Raw genomic sequence first — 16,838 nt, 5'->3', positions numbered from 1 at the left:
TATCTCTTTCGATGGCATGGCCATCTTCTTCACCGTGTTTCACCCTCAAACACTCTCTCCCGCTCTCTCCTTCTCTCATTCTCTCTGAGTACGGAGTACGTCCCCACCGTCTCAATATGACACGTGTGACAATAATATATAATTTATGATATTATTATATGATGATCAAGTTATTTTAATAGTTAATTAAATTTATCTAATAATTTATTGATACAATAAAAATTAGTTAAAAATAAAATTAAATGACATAAAAAAATTTAGTTAAATTTGATTATAAAAATAATTTATTTATCTAATATTCTCAATAAATTATAACAAAATGTTGAATAAATAAATTATTTTTATACTCTAAAATTTTCTATACTTCGTAAAAGTATTTGTTATCATAAAACAAATAATGGTTTTATAGTTCATCAGATAAAATACCGTCATAAATTAATAAAAAAGTGACAGATAAAATATTATTTTTAAATTGGTAAAGTTATATTTAAGTAGTGTAAATTAAAATGTTATTTTTATTGATCAAATCATATTATTTTATCATATATAATTAATTAGAGAATTCATCTTCTTAAAATTAAAAAGTAAGACTCTTTAAAAAAAACCTTTTTATAGTAGGTATACTTATTATTAAATGATGATATCAATCTTTTCAAAAATATAAATCAATCTTTCTCACTAGGAAGAAAAATATGTCCTATAATTTAATATTTATGTTGTTAAAATAATCACCATAATTTATGTTATTGCAAATTATATTCATACTTTTAAATTAGATTATTAATTGTCAACGAATTATAACTCAAATGACATAATCTCGTAATTCTCACCTAAAAATTTCGCACTCGACTCTCTTCCTAACTTTAGGAAAAGAAAACTGAGTTATTAATTAGTTGCAACCTATTGGAATCTGAATAATTTAAAAAAAATAAAAAGAAGAAATTAAAGAAAGTTGATACATTTACCTAAATATATATATACCTTTTTATATATGAAATTAAAATTATAAAAGATATATATACAGAGAAATTATTGGAGTCTAATAATTTTTAATATTTTAATTATTATTTGATCACTATAAATATTAAATTTTATTAATTTATATATATAAATTTTAAAAATTAAATATAAATATAAATTATATTAATTTATATGTATAAAATTTTAATAAATATAAATACATATTATATATTTTTTATACAAAATATCTATAAATATAAAATTATTGCTGGTCATCTAGCATTCGTCGTTAGTAATTATTAATTTATATATATATATATACTTTCATTATTGGAAGAGTGAAGAAAAAGTGTAATTTCCTGACATAGACATGTGTACTTGCCTTAGGTTGTGCAGTGCTTGAAACGTGCTTATAAATACCCCCTGATAATGCTGTGGCATGCATCGTACACATAAATACATAAATAAATATCATATTACAGAAGAGAAATAATGGGGTTGAAAAAAAATAACAATGCTTTTGTGAAGATAGCAATATTGCTAGTTCTCCTACTAGGACTCACTACAACAACTGTTATGGCTCATCAACGCTTCCATCGAAGGCCCTTTGCTTATTATAACTCCTTTGATCCAAGCTTCCTATTAGATCGTTCTTATAATTCCTTTGATCCAATTCAATTCCTCAATGGTAACAGTTACTTTTACAAGTCAACAACCGGTGCTTTTTCAAGGTCAAGGTCAACGCCAATGCCGCCGGTGCCGCCACCGGAATTAGGTCATGACTTTGCTAATTGGAAAGCATGCTTTTGTGCTGGGTCATACTCTCCTGGATGGAAATGCATTGATATCAGCGATTTCTTTGGTGAAGAGTGGAAAAAATCATTTTTGTTTCTTAAGGAGGAGATTTTCTTTGTCCATACATCAAATGATGATGATGGTGGAGATGTTCCTGTCGGAATAAAATATTTTCACCCTGGATCACACCATAAGGGTTTCCCATGAACCACATTATGTTGCTCTAATTAAATATCTGATGAGTGGTTCAATAAGCTCAGGCAAATTCATGTTAGGTATTGTTGGGGAAATTAAAGGAAAAAAAAATTCAAAAGAAACTTTAATTTGTGGGTTGTTTCACTTGTTTGGTTTAGTTTGGAATTGAACTTTGGATTATGGTGATGCATAGTGATATGTTTGTGTTGTTTAAAGTAATAGTTTTTATGAAGTCAACATGAACTTTTAGTTTGTGCTTTGTACGAGGAATGAATAATTTGTAAATGCCATGTGGTGTTTTTAATTTAACTAATTTAATAACAACTCTGCTAAATAACTAACAGGATCATGTCAACTCCTACCAATTTTTATTGAGTTAGATCTCAAAACCTAAAAAAGAAAAAATCTCATTTTTCTCTTTCCGATCTTAATTCAAAATTTAGCTTTAACCTTTTTATCTATCACCTTTTACCATTACTCATGTTCTTCTTCTCACCTCCATCAATGACACTAGCTTCACTGCTCAGCCTCCTTCACTCGCCGCTTCTGCCACTGTCGACGGGTCTCCTTGGCACCGCCTCTGCCTGCCACCTACGCAACCCGAGTTGCTCCCCTACCCATGAGGACGCCGTCGTCTTCAATACCACAACACAACGTTGCTGCTTCTCACGGAGGTTGACGTCGCCGCGGGAGTCCTTCTCGTCTAAAGGCGTTGATGACGCACTGCCTCCTCCAGGCTGCAACAACAACTGCCTCTGTGTCCACGCCGCCTCGCCGTGTCTCGTTGCTGATCATCGCACGCCGCTCTCTGCAATTATCATGGTGTTCTCTAATTGGTTAGTATATTGTTAGGGTTTTAAGTAATAGTAGATGCTTCGATTTTGTTTCAGGGTTAAGACTCTTGGTATTCGTGGTTCTTATGTGATGTTCTTCTAATTTCTGTTAGATTAATGAATTTTTCGTTGATTTTAATTGTTGGATATTTCTTTTGGGTAGCTTGATACAATTTTCTTGTAACTTTTTTTGAATTGCAGTTCATTGAGCTCCTTTAATTCATGCTTGTCTTAGTGGGAATATAATGGTGTATATTGATTTTAAGGCCGAATTTTTTATTTTGGACTTTCATGTCATGTAATTTCATTTAATTTTCATTTGTTATTATGTGTTTGTTACTTGGTTATATGTATGTTTGGTGTAACTTTGCTATTTTTAGCTATATGCTATGATGAGTTTATTGACTTTTTATTGGTTATATGCTACAATAGAAACACCAAAGAATTGAATTTACCAAAAATTCATCATTACTAAACACCAATTCACTATGATGAGATGTTAAATTGGTTATGAATGGCTAGTCTTTGTTTATAGCTATGATGAATTTCTTCTGTTGTTGATTTAGGAGCAAAGTAGGAACTTTTAAATGGTTGATCACATGGTGATTGACATAAATTCTTAAGAGAAGGCTTGTTCTAATTTTTCGAGAGATGCATAGATGGAGAAGAAATAAAAGATTGTGCAGTATAGAAGAGAAAGACTTGATAGGACTCTTGCCTCACTTGATCTTACAAATGATGAAATGCTCAAAACACATGTCGAAAGCCAACTTGTATGTTCTTTGGAACAAAAAGTAGAATGTCACGTCCCTTCTGTCCTTTGAATTCATTTAGAAATGGTACTAGCTTGGTGGAGCCATTATTTTTAGTTAAATTATTTTTTTATAGGTTTTTAAGATACTTCGTTTGATTAATTAGCATACAAGGAGAAGTTGTTAGAAATGAAGATGGCAGAGGCATCTTGTAACACCCTATTACACAGAGTTTTACGCTTAAGTCATAGAACAGAGGTAATGTGGTGCTACGGACCTCTAAACAGCAAAATAAATACATAATAGAGAATAAGATAATATACTAGGAGCCTTGAAACGAATCCGGTAAGCAAAAATTGCAAAATGAAAAGCGCAGCGTTCAAAGGAAATGATTACTTGCGTGCTAAGAAACCTAATAAGAACATGATAAAACATTAAACAAAAGGATAAAGGAAAGCCAAGGAACAGCATAACGAGCCCCCTGACTCAGCCTGCGAAGCTAAGGCTGGCCGGAGGATACATATATACATATAAACATACATAAGTGTCCCCAAAATATACCAAAATATCAAAGTAAACTCCTAACTCTCCCTCAACCTCTAAGAGGAGCACCATACATAAGTTACTTGGAGAGTAAGCTAAACATATATATATATATGTACAACCAGAAACCAAAATACACCCAAGAACCACTTCGCTTTCCAGGATCCAGATGTCTAGCGAGGAGCCTCTCGACCTGCATCTGAAAAACAACAATACAATATGGAATGAGAACCGGAGGTTCTCAGCATGGTAAAAGTGCCACGCGTATAATAAATAAGATCCTGAGAATGCCATAGGCAATCCTAGAACTCCGTTATTCAGTTATCCAACTTAAATACTAATCAGAAGCCATAAATAGAGGTAGGTGTTCTAATTCTACCTAACTCACTCAAATTCAAACTTAACCTAACACCAAACCATTTTCTCCGTTTCCTCCATCCTTCCATAATTCAGAATGCAACAGAAACAGGCAACCAAACAAGTTCACGCACAAGTAGTGAGCAGATAGTACAAATAGCAAGTATAACAGATAGTAGGTGACATATATCAATTAGGCAAACCCAGAAAATGTATAGCAGTCAAACAAACAAATGCATATGATGCATGCCTGTCCTATGGCTGATAGGGCCCATCTGTCGGTTATCCAGCCAACCCGACAAGTCCGAAAACCTTAGACTGTCCCCCGTCACGCATTCCCAAGAGTCTATGCATAGAGTTCATATTCATTTATCATATAATCACTCAATGGGGGCTATCCATACCCGAAAATTTATACGTGCCCGGTCACCCTTACGACGTAGGGTCAACAGAGTATCGAGAATCAACCTGGAACACGTGATGGCGAGCCACGGTTCTTACCCAGGGAAACTCGTATCTCAGATATCTTTATTCATAAGCCATGGAAATTATCATCAATTCATCATCAATTGGCAAGCCTTAACTTTAAACCTCATTAACATTCTTATCTTCTTCATAAAAGCCACCGTTTACAACTTTCTTCACCCTCAAGTTATCTTGTTTTCCTAGCTTCTTTTGTCTACTCAACCCAGAACCATACTTAAAGCCTTAAAGGGAAGAAAAATGGAGGTTTAGAAGTGGAAAATTGGTTTAAAAACGGCCAAAACCAGTTTTTGCAGCAGGCAGCATCCACGCGTACGCGTGAATATGCACACACGCGTATGCATGCTTCTCGCGCATGCGTCGCCAAAATTCCACGCCACGCGTACGCGTGGGTGGGCCTGTTTTGAAAAAAATGGGCAGAATGCCCAGAAGCATTCTACACCCAGTTTTTACCATCCTGCAACACAGTTTTATACCTCTAACTTGCAACATCCATAACTTTCTCTACGAAGTTTCATTTTTCACAAAATTGATATCAATCAAAAGTTCTTAAAACCATCTTTTACTTGCAACAAACCACAAATCAATCCAGAATTTGAGGAGTAAATTATGGATGTCCAAAGTTCACAAAAATTTGGTTTTAACCAATTTCCAACAAAACTTCACTTTCACCAATTTAAGTTTCTTATCATAGAACTTGCCTTACAATACCATATCAACCCAATACATCAACAACCATTGCCAATATAACCTATAATCAATTTAACCAACCTTGATCATCAACAATTATCCACATTTATCTCATACATCATTAACCCTTCATTTATTCATATCAATTCTTCACCTACACCAACTTTCATCATATATTTGTCAACCTTCCATCAACATATACCAATTAAATACCATTAACACAAATCAACCCTTCGTACATTCAACCATCAAATTAACATAATAACTATTTATTAACAATTACCAACCATACAACAACAACAACAACAAAGCCTTGTCCCACTAAGTGGGGTCGGCTACATGAATCAAACGACGCCATTGTGCTCTGTCATATATCATGTCTATAGAGAGACCGTTTACATGTAGATCTCGTTTGACCACCTCATGGATGGTCTTCTTAGGTCTTCCTCTGCCTTTCGCTCTTTGTCCATCTTCCATCTCATCCACCCTCCTGACTGGATGTTCTATCGGTCTTCTTCTCACATGTCCAAATCACCTGAGACGCGATTCAACCATCTTTTCCACAATGGGTGCTACTCCAACTCTCTCCCTTATATCTTCATTCCTTATTTTATCCAATCGCGTATGACCACTCATCCATCTCAACATCTTCATCTCTGCCACACTCAGCTTATGTTCGTGTTCCCCTTTAGCCGCCCAACATTCCGTACCATACAGCATAGCCGGTCTTATAGCGGTGCGATAGAATTTACCTTTAAGTTTTAAAGGCACTTTTTTGTCGCATATAAAACCAGATGCACTCCGCCATTTTGACCAACCTGCTTGAATCCTATGATTTACATCCTGTTCAATCTCTCCATTATCCTGTATGATGCACCCAAGATACTTAAAACTTTTAACTTTTCGTAGGATATTTTCTCCAATCTTCACCTCTATATTGGGGTTTTCCCTTCTCAGACTGAACTTACATTCCATATAGTCCGTCTTGCTACGGCTTATGCGCAGACCATACACTTCTAGAGCTTCTCTCCATAACTCCAACTTCTTATTTAGGTCTTCTCTTAACTCTCCCATAAGGACGATATCATCGGCAAAAAGCATGCACCATGGCACAGGCTCTTGGATGTGCACTGTGAGTACTTCCAAGACTAATGTGAAAAGGTATGGACTTAAGGATGATCCCTGGTATAATCCTATACCAATAGAGAATTCCTCTGTCACACCACCTTGAGTCTTCACACTAGTTATGGCCCCATCATACATGTCTTTAATTGCCCGAATATATGCGATCCTTACTCTCCTCTTTTCTAAAACCTTCCATAAGACCTCCCTTGGTACCCTATCATACGCTTTTTCCAAATCAATAAACACCATATGTAGATCCCTTTTATTACTACGATACCTCTCCATCATCCTTCTTAATAGGTATATCGCTTCAGTGGTAGATCTGCCTGGCATAAATCCAAATTGGTTCTCTGTTACTTGTATCTCTTTTCTCAACCTCCGTTCTATCACCCTTTCCCATAACTTCATAGTATGACTCATAAGCTTAATCCCTCTATAGTTTCCGCAACTTTGTATATCCCCCTTATTCTTGTAGATAGGTACCAAGGTGCTCTTTCTCTACTCATCAGGCATCTTCTTTGACCTTAAAATCTCATTAAAAAACTTGGTTAACCAATTGATGCCTTTTTCTCCAAGACCCTTCCAAACCTCAATCGGGATATTATCAGGTCCTACTGCCCTGCCATTTTTCATCTGCTTTAGAGCCTCTTTTACCTCGAAGTCTCGAATCCTTCGATAGTAGTCAAAGTTTTGGTCTTCTTCCCTTGTGCATAATCGACCAAGGCTCAGAAGAGTCTTATGTCCCTCATTAAATAACTCGTAGAAGTAGTTCTTCCACCTTTCATTAATCTTCTCCTCTTGAACCAACACCTCTCCATCCTTATCCTTTATGCACTTAACCTGATCCAAATATCTCGTTCTTCTTTCTCGGCTCTTTGCGATTCTATATATACCTTTTTCTCCTTCTTTCGTGCCCAAAGACTGATAGAGACCCTCATATGCTCTTGTTCTTGCTTCACTTACAGCCACTTTTGTCTCTTTCTTAGCCGCTTTATATTTTTCCCAGTTATCTGCATTGCGGCATAAAAACCACTCTTTAAAGCATTCTCTTTTTATCTTTATCTTTTCTTGTATACTCACATTCCACCACCAGGACTCCTTGTCTCTTGGTCCTATTCCTTTAGATTCACCAAAACTTTCTTTTGCTGTTCTTCTAATAACTTCTGCCATCTCCCTCCACATCTCTTCCGCGCTTCCATTCCCATCCCACTTTGCCTCTTCTCCTACCCGTCTTAAGAAACTTCTTTGTTCCTCACCTTTCATCCGCCACCACCTCGTCCTTGGGTTCTTCGTATGATGTCTTTTCCTCAACTTTTTCTCAATGCGAAAATCCATGACGAGCACCCTATGTTGTGTTGTCAAACTTTCTCCCGGGATAATTTTACAGTTAATGCAAAATTTCCGGTCGACTCTCCTCAACAAGAAGAAGTCGATTTGAGAGCTTGTCATGCCACTCTTATAGGTTATAAGATGTTCGTCTCTCTTTTTAAAATATGTATTTGCGATGAGAAGATCAAAAGTTGAGGAAAAGTCCAAAATAGTTTTACCCTCGGCATTGATCACCCCGAAACTATGGCCTCCGTGAATACTCCCATATCCAGTCACTTCTCTCCCAACATGGCCATTTAAATCTCCTCCTAAGAAAATCTTATCTCCCAAAGGTATGCCTTGAACCAAACTCTCTAGATCCTCCCAAAACCTTATCTTGTGTTGTTCGTCCGAACCCACTTGCGGTGCATAGGCGCTAATCACATGGAAAGCACCTCCCTCTACCACAAGTTTGATAGAGATGATCCGATCTCCCACCCTCTTGACATCCACTACGTCCTTCTTCCACTGCTTATCCACAATTATTCCAACCCCATTCCTATTCTTCACCTTTCCTGTATACCAAAGTTTGAAACCAGAAGTATCCAACTCCCTAGCCTTTGCACCAACCCATTTCGTTTCTTGTAGGCACATAATGTTAATCTTCCTCCTTGTCATGGTGTCCACCACCTCCATGGACTTTCCTGTTAGAGTGCCTATGTTCCATGTCCCAAATCTCAACCTTCTGTCGCTTCGACCTTTACCTTTTACTTTGTGAACTAGCTTATTTACCCTCGTCCGTTCACGAAAACGCGAGAACCCTTGCTCATTTAACACTACATCCAGGCACCGATGTAGCGGCTCTTGCTTTGACACCGTACTCGAGCCATACGGCGCGTTGGTTCCGGGAAACGACCTAGCTTTAGCGCAATAATGTCTTTGATTCATGTCATGGGGGTTTGGCTATATTTTTATGTTGGTTGCCGAAGACCTAACACAACCCTCCTCCTTTATCCGGGCTTGGGACCGGCTATGTACCGCAAGTGTAACATAGGCGGAGTTAATTACCAACCATAATTCATTAATTTTAACATCAACACAACCCATTATACACAAGTCCAACAACATGAAATCAATAACCTCATCATCCCAATTTATGTCCATCAACATTTATACCAACAACAACACAAAGCTACTCATTAAATGCCATTAACAAATTCAACTTATCCTATGGTTCTTCTAACCTAAGTTTTCACAACACCGTAAATATTAAACGTGCGAAACTTAAACCATACCTTGGCCGATCACTTAATCCACCCAAGGCAACCTCACAACTCAAAATTACAGCCCCTCCAAGCTCAATTAAAACAGCCCCCAAACCAAGCTTGATCACCAACAAGCCTCCATTCACTCCCAAGCCAATTCCAATGCTTATATACCCACTTAATCTACACCTAATACATATACGTGCTCCAATTTCAGTTTTCCCATCATAAATACAAGATTGAGCTAGGGTTAGAATGTTCTTACCATACCCATATGCTCAATAGTTTGAGCCCATAACTTCCGGAAGCTAACTTGAACCTAGAACACAAAAATTGGACAAGATTCACCATAGGTTTTCAAGTTTACCAAAGAAAGAGGGATAGAGATTCTGAACTCAATAGGAGGCTTACCAGAGAAATTATTTGGATAGAAAGGTAGAGCTCGACGCGCTGAGCGCGTGGCCACGAACGGTGTGGCGATCGGAGCCCGGATAGAGGAGTTATGGTAGTGAGAAGGAAAGGTGAGGGTTAGGTTTCTTCTCTTCTCCCCCTTGCTGTGTTTTTCGTTGCTATGGTGAAATGGAGAAGATGAAGCTGCTGCTTCATTTATGTTATAGGCCCGGTTGAACCCACAGGCCCGGTTTGGGCCCAGTTCGGGCCCGATTCAATCGGTTCGGCCCTTCCGGTCCGATTTTGGGCCAAATTTTTGAAATTAGTATCAAAATTCTCGTTTCGACGAGCTCTATACTATTTTGATATTAGTTTTGTATTTTTAGCTTTCCTAATAAAAATTCAACTTATTAACTAATAATTTACCGATTTTTGCGGGGTTTACATATCTAATTTTCTTGATATGTTAAGGAGTGCTTCTTCAGATGATATCTCTTTGCTTTTGTTAAATACTTATTTTGTTTTAACCGGTTAATACTTGGATGTGTCTTTAATAGATGTCTCTTCTATTTAAAACTTATTTGAAAGTATCTTTAATGAATGTGCTAGTGACTAATTGATTTTTCCAAACACGGGTGCATCTTTAATAGATGTGTCTTTAATGGGTGTATCTCCAGTTAGATGTGTCTTTAATAGATGTGTCTTTAATGAATACGTCTTCTATTTAAAACTTGCTTGAACGTATGATTAATTTCATAACTACTTAAAATCAGGTAAGATTTAGATTCGCTCTGGCACACCCTAATCTAATCTTTGAATACAAGCTCCTACCTTTAGTAAAGAAGACCAAGTTTTAATCAAGACTACAAAAATAAAAATGAAATAAATAATTATGTCATATAATCTGAAGATAATTGACTACAACCTAAAGTTCACAGTTCATGAAACTAAACAATAAACTTCATATTTGAGAAGAATATTATGTCATATTCTGAAGTTGATAATACACGAGCAAACATCATGTCTGAATACTAGGCTTGTAAGCAATACCATTATATATTGTAGTTATTATGCTTTAGGCATCTAATTTCAACAAAATATTGACAACTTTACAGTCACCTATGCAAAAAGTAAAAAATCTGACTAAAGGATTTAAGAAACATTTTAAAAACAAATCAATTAATTATTATTTTGGTCAGGCTCAGCATCAAAGGACAATGCAGGGTCTTCAGATGGATTAGGCTGCCTTGATCTATCTGATTCAGTTGCCCCTCCTAGCATATGATCGCTAATACAGATAAGAAAATTAAATTTAAAGGTTAGAAACTTATGTGATCAAGCACCAACTATATTCCAGAGCCAAGAAACATAATCATCAACCTGAATCACTTATCTTCACCACCATGCTCTTAACAATTTGGATCTCTGCTTGATATGAACTCACAAGTTTGATTTGCAACCACAAGACAAATTCTACTGTAAAAACAACATTTTTATTTTCTTTAATGACCAACACATTTGAAACAAGATCTTGAAAATGCAGAAAATCATTATTGTGATTACATATCTTCAAAATCATTCTTGATTTTCAACTTTAAAGCCTTGATATCTTGAAAAAATACAGGATGTTACAAGCATTATCACAGTAAATACGGAAAACCATTAAATCAACAAAACAAGAATAATATTCTTTAGCAATTATAGAACACAAATTTCCAAAATCAACAAACAGCGCAAATTCCACAAGGACCCAACAACAAAAAAAATAATCATGAATTCCAATACATATCTAACGTCTGCCACCCTCATTATCATAGTTTATAATAGAAACAACATATCACCAACAAAAATTTCAAAAACAGTGAATAACATACTTGATCATCTAAAATTTAAATACCATACACATGCACTTGGAAAAATCAGAAATTTAAAGAGGGAAATTGAACCATTGAGTGATTGTACCTAATTCGGATTCAAAAATAATGCCCCAACGTTGCTCTCTCGGGAGGCCTACAGCCGCGACCAAATAGAACGGGCTGGCGGCAGGAGGAGTTCGACGTGGAAGGGCCGGCGGCACTGGCTCAGAAGACCTGCAGCAGCGACCACTTAGATGTGTGAAAGGGATACGACGGTGGTGGCGGGCTGCAAATCGCGACGAGGGAGTTGTGGTGGTTGGTGGCGCTGTGAATCGCGACGAAAACGGCTCTGCGGTGGTCAATGGTGCTGTGAATCGCGAGGGAGGCGCTGCGGTGGTGGTGTGCTGCAAATCGCAATGAGGAGGACGCTGTGGTGGTCAGCGGTGCGGCGAATCACGACGAGAACGGCTCTGCAGTGGTTAGCGGTGCTGTGAATCGCGAGGGATGACGGCACTCTTGAGGGACAACAACGGTGGAGGTGGGGCGAGATCGCGGAGTGTTATTGGGATGGGGAAGAGGAGAATACAGGATTAAAGGGTTGTTTTACCAATCCTTATAATTTAAAATGGTAATTAATACTGATTATTCAGATTTATTTTTTTAATTTTAAATAAATAATTATTCATTATAGTTGTTAAAACTTAGCTGATTGTAAATTGTCCCCCAATACTTCTCCATCTAATAATTTGTAAGATCTTTTAAGTTTAAAACTTTAAAGGTTATGCATGCTATCCTAAATTTGTTCTTTTTTTGAAAGGACTAAATCCTTGGACTACTTTGTATGATTTTTATGGAGTTACATCTATTAAATCAAGTCACTTGTGGTTAGCGGTTACTTTTTGAAGAATTCACTTGAATTAAATGAGAATGTATAAGAAATTTTATTTTTATTGTGTCTTTCATAAATGGTGTTTCTTTTTCATATGTTCCATAAACAACTAATATAATTGTCCCTTATTAAAAGAAAATAGATTGAATTATCATGACCAATCGCTTTTCTAGGGTTTCAACCCAAGAATTCGATCTTCTTCGACAAAGTATTAAGAAAATTAAAACACAAGAAAAGGTTGATCTAAATCAACCAGGAGAATCCATGGATATCTTGGGGGGATGAGAATGGAAACTCCTCTCCTTCTTCGAAGGCTTTGTACAAGAATTCCCTCCTTATCATTCATGGTGTGCAAATGGACCAAGGCGATCTCTCCCTTGACGAGGTAGATGAAGATGAGCCTGACCTTGAAGATTGTTGGTACAATGAAGAGGAACTCTTTCTAAAAGAGGACAAGCCATTTGATCCTTGCCCAAATATCCCCGTGTCCAAAGAAGAATTTGAAGAGTGGTGTAAACTATGGAATGCGGCACTCATTGTGATAGTGCTAGGGAAGAGAGTGAACCTTGGCATTGTGGAGCATCGACTCAATAGGGACTGGGTCAAGAAAGGTACGATAAATGTTATTAATATGGATTGTGACTATTTTTTTGTTCACTCTTTAGATGAGGAAAACTACTCGCATGCCCTTCTCGGTGGACCGTGGAAAATAACAGGCCATTATCTGATAGTGCAACATTGGAGACTGTTCTTTTTATCCTTAAAGAATCAAGTTAAGAAGATTACGACTTGGATTTGCATACCAAATCTACCCATTGGGCTTTATAACCAATGCTTTTTATGGAGAGTAGGCTCTGCTATTGGCACTATATTAAAGATTGACCGAGCTACCTCAATCTGTTCTAGAGGAAGGTTCACCAGAATTTGTGTTGAGATTGATCTCTCTAAGAAGTTAGTTCCTCAGATTTCGGTTCTTGGTAGTACTCTCAACATCGAATATGAAGGGTTGCACTTGATTTGTTTCTCTTGTGTCAAATATGCTCATAGATTAGATCAATGTGTTGAAGCTTCGATTAGTGCAGAAGTCCAACAAAAGACGAGTGCCGACGACGTGCAGGCAACCGTGGAAGTTGACACAAGTCTGACTGAGAGTGAAGATCATGACATTAATGGTGAAGATTCTAATTCCAATCCTATAAAGAAAGAAAATCAAGACCCTCCAAATTTTGATCCTTGGATGATAGTGAGGAGGCAAATTTAAAGTAAATTAGGTTCGGGATTTAAGGGATATCGTATTATGAAAGATAACCAATATAATATAGAAGGTGCCACAAATAGGGAAAACGATTCAAGATTTGATCTTTTAAGTGAGGAAGATAATGAGAATCAACATGATAGCAATGTGCATGAAGGTGTTATGTCTAACATGCATGGTGGGCTAAGAATTAATGTTTCTTCTCAATCCAACAAAGGAGTCCAACAATCTATTCAAATTATTAAGAAGGTTCCTAGGCCTGATGCTGGTAAGAATGCCCAAGGTGGGAAAATAGAATAGTAATAAAAATGGCCCTAGTCTAGTTACTAAAGCAAACAAAGCCAAAGCCAAACAGGTTGACCCAATGCCCCCCAAAATGGATGATGCTATTACCCCGCTACAAGACTCGTCTTCCTTGGTTGGGATTTTAGAAAAAGAGAGTATGGAGATGGTTATGTTGGAGTACATGCGCAGGTTCCAAAAGAAACAAAGGGAAGCCTTTGAAGCCTCCAAATCGTGCAAGCATATTCTCGATAACTTTATGGTTAAAAACACTTTCTCACCCACATCCCAAACCATCAATCCGAGGCGGTGGATATGGTGGTGGGTGATGATGCTTCAGCTGTGGAGACCCTGCAAGAGAAACCGCTTGATGTTATAATGAAGGAGCAACCCGAAGATTCCATTGACGGTGAGAGGAAATCCTCTTATTCTTAAGGTGAAAATGGTAGGGCGAATGCCCAATCGTGATTTTGGTCTCTCTAGTCCCTTCTCCTTCTCTGTTTCCATAAATTTTATTGCTTGGAATTATCGTAGTTTTTCCAGTAAAACGTTTCCTTCTCTCATTAGAGATATCAAAAGAGAATTTGGGATTAGCTTTCTAATTCTCCTTGAAACCCATGTAAGTGGTGATCATGATGTCAAGATCAGAGACATGTTGGACTTTGATAACTGCCTTGTAGAAGAAGCCAGAGGTCATTCAGGGGGTATCTGGTGCCTTTGGGACTCTAGCTTATGGTAGGTGGATATTCTTCAGACCAACTCTCAATTTATTCATATGAGAGTATAGGTTGGTACCTCTAATCCTTGGGCTTTGACCGCGGTTTATGGGATCCCCCAGAGGCTACTACGCAAAAACCTTTAGAGTCTTTTGAGTTCTATGAGTTCCAACATAAATTTTTCTTGGTGTTCAATTGGGGACTTTAATGCTATTCTTCATAGTTTTGAAAGAAATGGAGGGTCTAATTCTCAAAACAATGGAGCTTGTGCTGATTTTTAGGCTTGTGCTGATTGCGGCTTGATTGATCTTGGGTGTACTGGTTGGCCTTTTACCTGGAGGAGAGGTAGCTTGGTTGAAAGGCTAGATAGAGGCTTGGGCTATGTCGATTGGCATATTATATTTTCTGAGGCTAGAATTAATCACCTTCTTTACTTCAAATTGGACCATTCTCCTCTGTGTCTACAATTTTTTATTTCTTCTCTGCCCAATATGGGTACGAAGCCCTTTCAGTTTCTTATGGCTTGGTTCTTTCACCTAGAGTTTGATAGGTTGGTTTAGAATAATTGGAATATGTAGGGATCCTGGTCTAAATGTGTTGATGATTTTCAAAAAGTGCTGAAGGCTTGGAACTCTACTATTTTTGGAAATATTTTTAAAAGAAAAGAGAAGATCCTAAGAAGACTTCGTGGTATTACAACCAGTCTTGACTCAAATAACATTGCAACAAGATCTATGGAGAGAATATGAAGATATTCTAACCCAAGAAGAATTGTTGTGGTTCCAAAAGTCTATGTGCAAATGGATTGAATATGGTGATAGGAATACTAAATATTTTTATGGCACAACTATAGCTAGAAGGTGGAGGAATAAGATGAATTCCCTTCAAGATGATAATGGCAACTGGATAAATGATATTTCTACGCTTGAGCAGATGGTTACTTCTTTCTGTTCCTCTCTCTATTGTGATGATACACCTGATGTTCCCTATATCCTCTCCAATGTCTTTCCTTCTCTCACTGATGATGATTTAGGTTATATTAGATGTAGTATTACTCTAGAGGAAGTTAAGAACACTGTGTTTAGCATAGGAGGTCTTAAGGCCCCTGATAAGGATGGGATACAACTCATACAAGCTATTTTTTACCAGAATAACTGGGATGTGGTGGGCTTAGATCTTTGTAGAATGGTAAAAAATATCTTCACCAATCCTTCTGATGTTGGTGAGATCAATGATACCCCGATCACTCTTGTTCCCAAAGTAGAGAATGTACTTAATCTAAAACAAATGACACCTATTAGTCTTTGTAATGTGTCTTATAAAGTTATTACCAAGATCCTTGCTAGGAGGTTTAGGAAGATTATGGATAAGCATGTGAGTCCTACTCAGTGTAGCTTTGTGCCTGGTAGGCATAGCTCTGAAAACATCATCATAGCTCAAGAAATTATCCACTCTATGAAAACTAGGAAATGTGCAAAGGGTTAGATGGCGATTAAGATCAATTTAGAGAAAGTATACGACAGACTCAAAGGGACATTCATCAGAAACACTCTCCTTGATATCGGCCTGCCGAACTATATTATTAAGTTAATCTACAGTTGTATCTCTTCGGCTAAGATAAGGGTTCGTTGGAATGGAGAGGTCTTAGATGAATTCTCCCCTTCTAGAGGAATTCATCAAGGTGACCCTATTTCTCCTATATCTTTGTCCTTTGTATGGAGTGTCTTTTTCATCTTATCGGGGCTGCTGTTGAGCATGGGTTTTGGAAGTCTATCCACCTGAACAGACATGGACCAAAGCTCTCTTACCTCTATTTTACGGATGATCTGATTCTCTTTGCTGAAGCAAGCTTGGACCAAGCTGAGATTATTAACAAAGTTCTTAACTCCTTTTGCAAGAGTTCAGGACAGAAAGTCAGCAATGAGAAGACTCGTGTGTCCTTCTCTAAAAATGTGGGCATACATGTTAGAAGTGAGATCATTAATGCTTTAAATTTCATGAGGACTGTTGATTTGGGAAAGTATTTGGGAGTTTCCCTAGTTCATTCCAGAGTCAACAAGAATACCTACGAAGAGATAATTAACAAGATGAACTCCAGACTGAATAACTGGAAGGCAGCTTCATTGTCCCTAGCTAGGTGAGCA

The sequence above is a fragment of the Arachis ipaensis genome, chromosome B1, assembly GCF_059453495.1.
Source record: "Arachis ipaensis isolate K30076 ecotype BB chromosome B1, ASM5945349v1, whole genome shotgun sequence".
Taxonomy (NCBI): domain Eukaryota; kingdom Viridiplantae; phylum Streptophyta; class Magnoliopsida; order Fabales; family Fabaceae; genus Arachis; species Arachis ipaensis.
This window is presented reverse-complemented; position numbering follows the sequence as displayed.